At 45.2% G+C, this 10,660-nt stretch overlaps 1 protein-coding gene across 1 annotated transcript in view; it reads left to right on the top strand.

Annotated features, from left to right (window-relative positions):
* Positions 1-4,875: 4,875 nt before the first annotated feature.
* The window catches only part of LOC138287710 (tetraspanin-11-like), a 1,278,137-nt gene continuing 1,272,352 nt past the window's right edge, over positions 4,876-10,660 (top strand). Inside the window, exon 1 of the mRNA XM_069228392.1 lies at positions 4,876-5,091. The gene's annotated coding sequence lies outside the window, so the exon portion shown is untranslated. The remainder of the gene's footprint in view (positions 5,092-10,660) is intronic.

The following is a 10,660-nucleotide window of genomic DNA, read 5'->3' as shown; positions in this document are numbered from 1 at the left end:
AAATGGTTTTATTATCATTTTATTTTTTGTGCTGCCTTTCAGCAGTGGGCCAATGCTCCTCTGCCATAAAGGAGGGACAGACCCTGCCTGCATTGAAGGCACTGCAACAGCTCTCTGTTACAAGAAGATCCCCTTTCAAAATCCTCTGCATTACTCACAACGCTATAAACAGAATTGTTTGAAATTTGGTCCATAGTTGGCAGAGGTATGCACCCTGTCCAAGTAGAGACCACAATCCTAGTCAGGTTTAGTCACATACACACCCTAAATTAACCTGTGCTCACTCCGTGGTAGTTTGGCACAGAGCAGTCATGCTTAACTTAAGGGACAATGTGTAACATATTTGTATAACAAAAACACACAGTAACACAATGAAAAAAAAAACGAAAGGACTCTACACAAGTTTAGAAAAATAAAGAATATTTATCTGAGTAAAACAAGACCAATAAAAGACAGAAATCCAATAATTAGAAGTTGAGATATGAATTTTTAAAGATGAAATCAAAAGTAGGGCATAGAAGTCACTAGCGGTCAAAAGGTTACTTGAGGTTATGAGGGACTGATGCATCAGGCTGACCGCGATGGAGCACAGGCCAGCTACGGATCCCCATGGATCCTCTGAAGCAGTGCCTTTGAGGAAGCAAAGCACTGAGGGCACGATGCATTGGTTCTGATCTTCGCAGTCGTATCCTGCGTCGGCGTTTAACTCTGTTGAAGTGAATGGGATGCATATCAAGCTGCACAGTGTGACGTCATCTGACCATGCAGGCTGTAAATCTGCTGTCAAACAGCCTCTGCGTCAGCGTCAAAGGAATGATGCAGTGGAATTTCTCATGCACTCGAGGTGATGCGTTGGCATTTTCAGATATCAACTGCAGAACCCACTTCTGAGACCCAGGACTGGAAGGGCACCACAGGCAAGGGCAGAACTCACATATGGGAAATTCCAGGATGGTCAGGAAAGTTGCAGGCAGTCTTTCATGACCCTAAGACTGCAGAAGAACAGGGAGCAAGCCAGCAAGCCCTTGGAGTCACTCTGGATACAGCAGGATGGGTCCAGTCCTTGTACTCAGCATGGCAGTGATCAGCAGGGCAGCTCAGAAAAGCCAAGAAGCAGTCAGTCCAAGTGAAGTGGCAATCCTTATAGCACAGCAATCTTTACTCCAGCAGAGTTTTTCCCAAGTCCAGAAGTGTACTGATTTGGTAGGGTCAGCGACTCAGTACTTATACCCAAATGTGCCTTTGAAGTGGGGGCTGCTTCAAAGCAGCTCCTTGAAGTGCACTGAGATCCTTTCTCCGTAGTCCTGGCTTTAGGTGTCCTCGCCAAACTTGGGACATAGTAAGTGAAAAGAGCAGCATTTTGAATGCAACTAGGTGATGGCTACTCTGAACCCTGGGTTGTTAGGAATCAATTAACTCAGAATGATAAATCCTATCTGGTACCAGTATTGGCTTTATTGCAAAATATACCCAGGGGCCACCTTAGAGAAGACTTCTGCAAAGCTAAATAACGCTGGCATGGTCGTTGGTCGGTCACAGCCAGCCTGTCACCACCAGATAACAGACAAGATTCTGGAACCCTGGGGTGAGAGCTCCTGCTCTCACGGTCCCAGAACAAAGCCCTTCCTGGGTGGAGGTGTCACACCTCCCTCCTCAGGAATGTGCACTGCCCTGCTAGTGAGCTTCAAAGGGCTTACCACCTTTGAAACTCAACCCCAGGTCTGCTGCTAGCAGCAGATGAATGCCCCCATTGCAAACCCCCACTTTTGGTGGGAGCAACGGTGAAAAAACACACAGAGGACAGGAGGAGTTGCCACCACCAGCTTGCACCACCCCTAAGGTGCTGCATGCGAGGTGACCCCTCCATTTCATTTTCCTCCATCTTGCATGTTAGGAAAATAGATTATCAGGGATAGATAAGTGACCTCCACCCACATGAAGTGGTCACATAGTGGGTGTAGCCACCCTAAGGTAGATGACCCATTAGGTACTCCCCTAAACACCCACTAAATACAATATTTAATGGAAACACCTGGACCAGAGATTCAGATTCCAAGGACAGAAGACGGGCAACAAAGAAAACCCAAGGCTCGAGAACTGAAGTCCTGCTGCATTAAGAAAAAGGCGTCAAACCCTGCCTGCTGCTGCCAGGACTTGACAATCTCTGCTGACGGGTTAGTCAGATATCGAACAGACTTTCCCACAGAACCTCCACTCTTCTAAAAATTGCCTAAGATCTCCCTCCAGAGTGAAGGCATCACTCTCCTGCAACAATGACCAAAAGCCCGGTGAAGTCCAATTCACTGACCAGCTGCTGGCCAAGAAGCCAGATGCCACAGCTGGGCCAAATTGCACCTGATGAACTGTGAGGAGAAAATCTGCCAGTGTGCCACTCTGACCTCCAATGGCTGAACTATGCAATAGCCCCAGGTACAACATTCAACATCAGACACCAGGAAGGAAAGTCCACTCCAGACTCCAAAAGGACCAGGAGGCAGCCCCAGTCGAGAGACTTTATAAACCACCATAACCACCCAACAGAGTGACACTGCTGACCTGCAAGCGACCCTCAAGTGACATCCATCCTGGTTCCAAGGGCATCTTTTTGCACAGCTCTTGGCTCAGTGATTCACTCTTCATCTGGCCACCCTGTGCCATGCACCAAAGATCCAGCTGTGCCCTAAGGGTTCCCCAACCCTTACGACCTCAAAATTCCAAGGGGACCAGCCAGACTCACCTTGAAGTCCACCTGTGCAGTGCTTTTCCAGTGGTCCCCCGCCATAGCTTTGCACCAGCTCTAAAGACGTTCTGCAACTGCTCCTGCTGAAATCAGAAACCGTCTGAAATTCTCCAGCTGGTCCACAGGGCCCACTGATGACCTCACCCTACAACCAATAGGAGACATTAGTAAATGCATTGCCTGATTTTATATGCATTTTTAAAGTTTTCTCCCATTGATTCCTATGGTGCATAATTAACCAAAAAATGAATATTTTTGCTGAACTTTGAAAAATTATAACTTAAAAAATACTTATCTGATTTTGATCATCTTGGTCTTAAACATTTTATAAAAATCCGAAGTATTTTTGTAAAATGGTCTTGAGTTATTCTTTTGAGTGTGTGTCTTGCTTTATTGATACTGTGAGTACAACAAACGCTTCACACTTCTCCAAGTTCAGCCTAACTGCCTGACCAAGCTACCACAAAGTTTAGAACATTAGGTGGTCTAGTTTTTACCTCTGTAAACTAATGCGTGGTTGCCTGGACCCTCTGCACAGTGTACAAGGTTTTCCACACTACATAGAGGGGCAGCCTCCTACACTGCCCTCAACCCTTCCAGCCCAGGAAGGCCCATTAGAATGCAGCCTTCCTGTGTTTGTGGTTGCCTAGAGGAAATGGACAAAGTGTAGCTGTTGCTTAGCCCAGACGTGTATTAGAGACAGGGTGTAAGGCACAAAGAGCAGAAAGAACAGTGAAAGGCCCACTTTTTAAAAGTTGGCATTTCTAAAATAGTAATGTTAAATCCGACTTTACCAGTAAAGAGGATTTATAATTGCCATTCTAATTATATGAAACATGATGTACCTACTCCTTTCTGATCAGGAGCTACAGCATAAAAGTATATTACAGAATTCCCAATGGTGGCCTATAAGAGGAGTAGGCCTCACTGTAGCATAAAATGACTTTGGGAGTTTTTCCACTACCAGAACATGTAAAACCTAAAAATACATCTCCTGCTTGTTACTTTCATAGCACCCTGCCCTATGGATCACCTAGGGTCTGCCATAGGGGGTGACCTATAAGTAATAAAAGGGGACTTTAAGGTATGGCAGGAGGCTGTAAATGCCAGGTCGTAGTGGCAGTGGAACTGCACACTCAGGCTCTGCAATGGCAGGCGTGAGAGAGGTTTGAAAGGCTACTTGTGTTAGTGGCACAGTCAGTGCTGCAGGCCCATTAGTAGCGCTCCAATTTAGAAAAGAGTTAATGTACCACTTTAAAGAACACTTCATCACAATGCATTAGTCATGCACAAACCAGATACCTCTCCTATCAGTTGCTGAATTTAAGCTCGTCTTTGAACCTGCTCAGCACTCCTCTGCCTTTTGGCAATGTGTGTGCTACAGAAATAGCATATATATGTCCCTAGCAGCTAAGAGCTACAACAAGCACTGTGAGTTTAATGTTGTTGTCTGTTTTCAGTAGCTCATATTCACTGCTCCAGATATCTTTCATTTTTTTTTTTTTTTGATGTAGAATATTTGCAGTGCAACTGATCCCACTGAAGTCTAAATTGAACATGTGGCATGTGGAACGGAAGAAAATAATTTCAAAGCAGATGACCGCCTCTAAATGGGGGTAAAATGAAGGCTATGGAAAAAAATAGGATCTTAAAATACCGAGTTACTTTTTTTTTGTGGGGTGAAAACAAGTTGCAAACACAACAGAAACTAGCTATATTGGTAAACAGAATGTATCTTGCATTTTCCAGTGCTCTTTCTCCAAAAATAACTTGCGGTCCATACTTAAAGTGACTGCTGTCGTCAGCCGGACTGGCATGTCCTCGTAAAATTATTTTTAAACGTGATACCTTTTAGTGGACGATAAGTGCACGTGTGAACTGTTCAAGGCGTCCCAGAAATCCATACTTTTCATGCATCAGACAGCACCTGTCCCTAGTGTTGTCCCAAACGATCTCTCTTTTTAAACGTTCGACTGTTGTGAAATATTACAAGGTAAACACTCTGAGAGAATCAGACTTAAGCTTGTTAAACTGATAATGAATCTTCTCAAAACATATTGTGGAAATGCGTAGTGTTTACAAACACAAAGGCGTAGCAACCAATACTGCAAGTTCAAACGTCCTGCGACCCGCAATCAAGGCACATCATATGTGATCATTAGGTGAAGAAAGCACAGGATCGGATTAAAACTTCCCCTATGTTGCCTGCTGTGCCCTCTGCCGATCAAGTGCCGCGTGACGTTTGAGCCCTATCACTGCGCTCACACACCGGACCAGGAGCTGGGAAACCGAGCTCCCTGCTGCATGCAGCCCTACAACCCGAGGGAAGCCACACCCGGGAGCCTGTGCACGTAAGTGAGCCCCGTTGGATACACAGCGCGCCATCTATGTCACCTGCAGGTGGTTTGCCAAATATACATCATGTCGCCTTCACTTATCGGGAACCTACCCTCCCGCCACCTCCGGCGTGATTGGTCCGGGAATAACAGACAGCTCCTTCCCGCTGAAGCACGCGCAGCCCTGGTTTTGCACTGCAGTTTTATTTAGACTTGTTACAGGGGAGGGGTGAGTGAGCAAACTGTCAGCTGTTTTCTCAAAACCGAGTTTAACCTTGGAATGCTGTACTTTATTAGCATTTATTATTTGGTGATTTTAGGAAAATGAAACTTGTATTGTCAGGTTTGCGAGAAAGCGGAAGCGGCTCTGAAGAGCTTATTAGGAACCAGGTGTTCCCCAGGTTACTTGTTAAAAAGTAATCTGTTTCGGAGAAACTGCCCTCCACTGCATGTCTGTTTACACGATACGAGATGTAGTGTAAAAAGCTCATGGCGACGACGAAATAAACCATTTTGTATTACTTTGATTTCTCCAATATCGCTTCACTCTGTGATGTGAAGCGGCTAGTTTCGATTTTTTAAGTGCTTCATAATTTGGTGCGTGCGAGTTTCCTTCGTTGTGTACTTGTGATCTCTCGCGATGAAAAATATCTGTCCATCTAATGCTTGTTAATGGAAACAAGACATTTCCCTGATGCCCCTCACAGACCTCCACGATTACATTTCTCGAATGTTGGCGAGTGTGTCCAAGCAATCCATTCCTGAGGGTTCGTTGTTCAGCGGTCGATAAAATGATCTTTGTAGCAGTCACTGTTATCGTTGGTGAGTGATGTATTTTTTTATTATTGCACAGTATGAAAGATTAGCAGTGATTTAGACAAGCGGTGTTTTGTTTATGGACCTGCCTATTTTCAACAAACTGTCACCTCACCTCATCGTGGACGAAAATAGTGCATAACAACCATTTTGCGATTCCTTAAATAACTTCCATGTCTATTTATGTCATCTGTAGTCCATAACAGAGCTCTCGGGTATCTCAATTGCTGAGTGGTTCATCAACACCGTAAAGTTTATTTGAATGATGAGGGCTGAAGCCCTGGGATTATATATTGTAAAGGACTCCAGATCCCAGCATGCAATGAATGAAAAATCGGGCCTGCGTGAGATACTCAGGCATTGAAGTGGGTAACTTGAGAGCTTTGCTGTTGCCTCAAAGCCAGGGCTGGCTGCCAGTGCGGCCCCCATCACTTTAGGCCATTTGCTGTCTATGCTTTCAATGTGGCCTCGTAATGACATCATGTTTTAAAATAGACACAAAAGTGAATTGTTTTCGAATACGGTTGCTCGTTTTGTTTCCGAGTGAAGGCAGTCTCCACCTGGAGGTCTGATTTCTGAGACTGTGTAAAGTAGTGCTTCAATGTGTACCCAACATAGATGATGCGCACACCCCAGAATGCACCTCTCACTGTGCATAGACTGAATCTTGCTCGTTTTATAGCTTTGCGCTGATGTATAAATGCATTTATGTCTGAAAAGGGAGTCTCTGGGCCAATGAAACAGTTATGACTTTCCTGCCTCTAAAGATTCAAAACCCAATCAATAGAAATTGAGATTTTCCTAGCCTTGGTGTCAGAAAGGCTAGATTTTATTAAAGACAAGGAGGCGAGTATTATGCTTTTCTTCTCATGCTTTATTTTAACAGCAGCCAAGAACTACAAATCCCAGAGTCCCTGGGAAAAACAAACTACTAAACTGCATCACAATGGTGTCCTCCAATCACACGAGGAGCCCTATAATAACTATCTTGACTGAGAGCAACAAGCCCTCTTTTCCTGCGAAAGTCAGTCAATATAACGATGCGAAAATAAGAACAGTAGACCATAAAGAGTCAAAAAGGCGGAAAGTATGTCCCAAACGAAAATCTTGAGGGAAGGATGATCTTGTGTAGATCCTGTTGGTTGAAGAGGAGATCCAGAAGGGTCAGTTGGAGAAAGCTGGTCAGACAGTAGCATTGTTGCTGGTTGCGGTTGAGGCAACTAGAATAAAAGAACAGGGAGGGTTAGAAGAGGCGGGATAATACTCGCCTCCTTGTCTTTAATAAAATCTAGCCTTTCTGACACCAAGGCTAGGAAAATCTAAATTTTATTACAAGACAGGAGGCTCATATTATGCTTGTTCAAAGCAATGAAACAACGTTTTGTATAGGATGATCGACTGGTTTGCAATAGAACGTTCTAAATGTATTGACGTTAGACCAGTCTGCAGATCTAAGGATATCCTGTAAACTGGCCCCGGCAAAAAAGGCCTTAGAAGCCGTAGCTCCTCTAACAGAATGGGCACCATAAATATCAATAGGGACGCCAGCCAAATTCATCAGCCACTTGAGCCAGCGGGCTAAAGTGGGAGAAGAGACAGGTTTATGGGGTTTTTGATACGAAATCAGCAGTTGAGAAGAAGAGGATGTCCTGAGATCTGCAGTTCGTGAAACGTACGTTTTTAAGCAATTAGCCACGCACAACTTAGGTTGGGAGGGAAAAAAGGGATAAAACACAGAAGACAAATTAGTCTTAGTACGTCTAGCCACATTGAAACACACACCGAAGGCAGAAAAATGAAAGGAGGAAACATCCAAAGCTTTAACATCCGAAACTCGTTTGATAGAGACCAAACAGAGGAGCATAGTAATTTTTGCAGATAAATATTTTAATGAAAGTTCTGAATTATCAGGCCAAGAAAGAAGAAGATGAAGGACGGAATTTACATCCCACATAGACTTATATTTGGGGTTTGGAGGTTTGGAAAAACGTATTCCTTTTAATAGGCGGCAAACTAAGGGATGCTCTCCCACCGGTCTACCGTCCACCCTGATGTGTTCTGAAGAAATTGCTGACCTATATGTATTGACGGTACGATATGCCTTGCCCTGAGAGGCTAAGGAAGCTAGGAAATTTACGATTAAGGTAACGTCAGCTGAAACGGGATTGGAATCCCTGTCCACACACCAGCTGCACCATACTGCCCAGGCTGCTCGATAAACCTTCGAGGTGCCCGGAGCCCAAGATTGCTGGATGAATTGGACAGCCTGTTGCGAAATTCCTGGGGTTCTCCAGGAAGCCCCGAAACTCTCCAAGCTATGAGGGATAGGGAACCCTGTATTATGAGGTTGTGAGGATGTCCCTGGGGATCCAGGAGAAGGTCTGGGAAAGGGAGGATGAGAACTGGAAGATCCGACGAGAGTTCCAAAAGGGTCGGAAACCAAGGTTGGGCCTGCCAAAATGGGGTAATTAATACTAGGGAGGAGCCCTGACGTCGGACATGTGCTAGTACCCGAGCAATAAAAAGGAAGGGTGGAAAGGCGTACAGGAGGGAAGGAGGCCACGGTTGGAGAAAAGCGTCGGTAGCCAATGCTAAGGGATCTGGTCTCCAACTGAAGAATTTGGGAAGCTGAGAGTTGAGTCTTGAGGCAAAGAGGTCTATGAACATGGTGCCGAATATAGAAGAAAGACGCTTGAATATAGAAGGGTGAAGACGCCAATCGCTTGAATCGTGGGAGTGCCTTGAGAACCAATCGGCCACCACATTGAGATTGCCTGGGAGATATTCTGCCCTTACTGAAATATTTTTGTGTAGACAAAACTCCCACAGACTCTTGGCCAAGAGGGCTAACGGTTTGGAGCGAGTTCCGCCCAGACGGTTTATGTAAGTTACTGCCGATAAATTGTCCATTCTGAGAAGAATGGAACATTTTACTTTGTCTTTGGTAAAGGATTGGATGGCAAAGGAACCTGCAAGCATCTCTAAACAGTTTACGTGCATTGACGACTCCTGAACGGACCATGGTCCTCCAGTCGAGTGTGGACCACATCTTGCGCCCCATCCTGTCAGACTTGCATCTGACTCTAAGACAAGATCTGGGGCGGCAGAGAAAATCGTTCTCCCGTTCCAGGCGTCTAAATGACTCATCCACCATGTGAGTTCTTCCCTGGAGTCCGCATCGAGAACCACCTGATCTGAATATGACAGACCCTGTTGAAGGTGTCGGATTTTGAGCCTTTGAAGAGCTCTGTAATGAAGAGGGCCTGGAAATATGGCCTGGATGGAAGAGGAAAGAAGACCTACAAGACGAGCCAGAACCCTGAGGGAAGTACAAGGAAGCGACAGAGCATGACGAATTTCTTTCTTTATCAAAGAAACTTTGTCCTGGGGAAGTTGGAGAATTGACTCGGCGGTGTTGACGAGGAATCCCAAGAATTCGAGAGTTTGAGAAGGAACAAGGGATGACTTTTGGAAGTTTATAAGGAATCCCAACTGCGAGAGGAGATCCAGACAAATTTTTTGATGGGTTATTAGGGAAGACTGGTCTTGGGCCATCAATAGGAAATCGTCGAGGTAGACAATAAGGCGTATCCCTTGAGCCCTGAGAGAGGCTACCACTGGTTTGAGTATCTTGGTGAAGCACCAAGGGGCAGAAGACAGACTGAAGGGAAGAGTTTTGAAACAGAAGAAAGAATGCTCCCACCGGAATTGAAGAAATTTTCTGAATGAAGGATGCACCAGTACCGAAAGGTAGGCATCCTGTAGATCTATGCGAACCAACCAGTCGTTCTGAAGAAGAATATCCCTTAGATGGAGAATAGTTTCCATCTTGAAGTGATGATACACCACAAAGTTGTTGAATTCTTTCAAATTTATGACCGGGCGGTGTTTTTTGTTTTTCTTTTGAACCAAAAAGATATTGCTGAGAAACCCCGAAGCATCGAATGGCACTTCTTCGATCGCTTGCTTTGATAGTAAATCTTGTATCTCGACTTGAATGAGACGGGATTGGTCTTGAGAAAAACGAAGAGGATGAGGAAGGAAGGGTTGAAAGGGAGTCTGGTAAAGTTCTATGCAATAGCCTTGTACGGTTTGGATTACCCAAGGATCGGAAGTTATTAACAACCAAGCGTTTAAACACAAAGCTAGTCTGCCTCCTACTGGAGGAAGGCCAGAACTGAAAGTTCTTACCTGCAAGTTGTTCTCCTTTGGCTCTGTAACCCCTGTTGCGGCCGCCGCGGAATCTGCGGGGGTAGAATTGGGGTTTGTATCCTTGATACACTTCAAGTTGGTTAGACTGGGTGTAGGAGCCTCTGTTGAGGGATTGACCTCTTGCAGAGAAGCGGCCGGCAAAACGGCTCCTTCCTTTGCCGGCCCTTCCAAAAACCCGACTGGAAAAAATTCTCTTCATAGAATAATGTGCTTTGTCCAAAGAGTTAAAAGTAGCAACGTACTTGCCCAATTCCTTAATGAAAGAGTCTCCAAAGAGAAGACCATCAGCATTAAGGCCTTCCTCCTTAGAAGCCAAAGTGCTGAGTTTTGGATCAATCCTGAGGAGGAGGCTTTTCCGACGTTCCTGGGAAATGTAGGAGTTGGCATTGCCCAACATACATATTGCTCGTTGAGCCCAATTGGAGAGGGTATCAGGATCCACATGAGAGCCCTCCAACTTGGCGTCCTCGGCAAGGTCAAATATTCTGGTGAGGGGACCCACCAAATCTAGGAGCCTATCCTGGCAATTTGACCAGGCGCGGTCCACTCCCTTCTT

The sequence above is a fragment of the Pleurodeles waltl genome, chromosome 4_1 (genome assembly GCF_031143425.1).
Source record: "Pleurodeles waltl isolate 20211129_DDA chromosome 4_1, aPleWal1.hap1.20221129, whole genome shotgun sequence".
Taxonomy (NCBI): domain Eukaryota; kingdom Metazoa; phylum Chordata; class Amphibia; order Caudata; family Salamandridae; genus Pleurodeles; species Pleurodeles waltl.
Note: the sequence above shows the minus strand (reverse complement) of the source record. Positions and strands in the feature narration are given on the sequence as shown.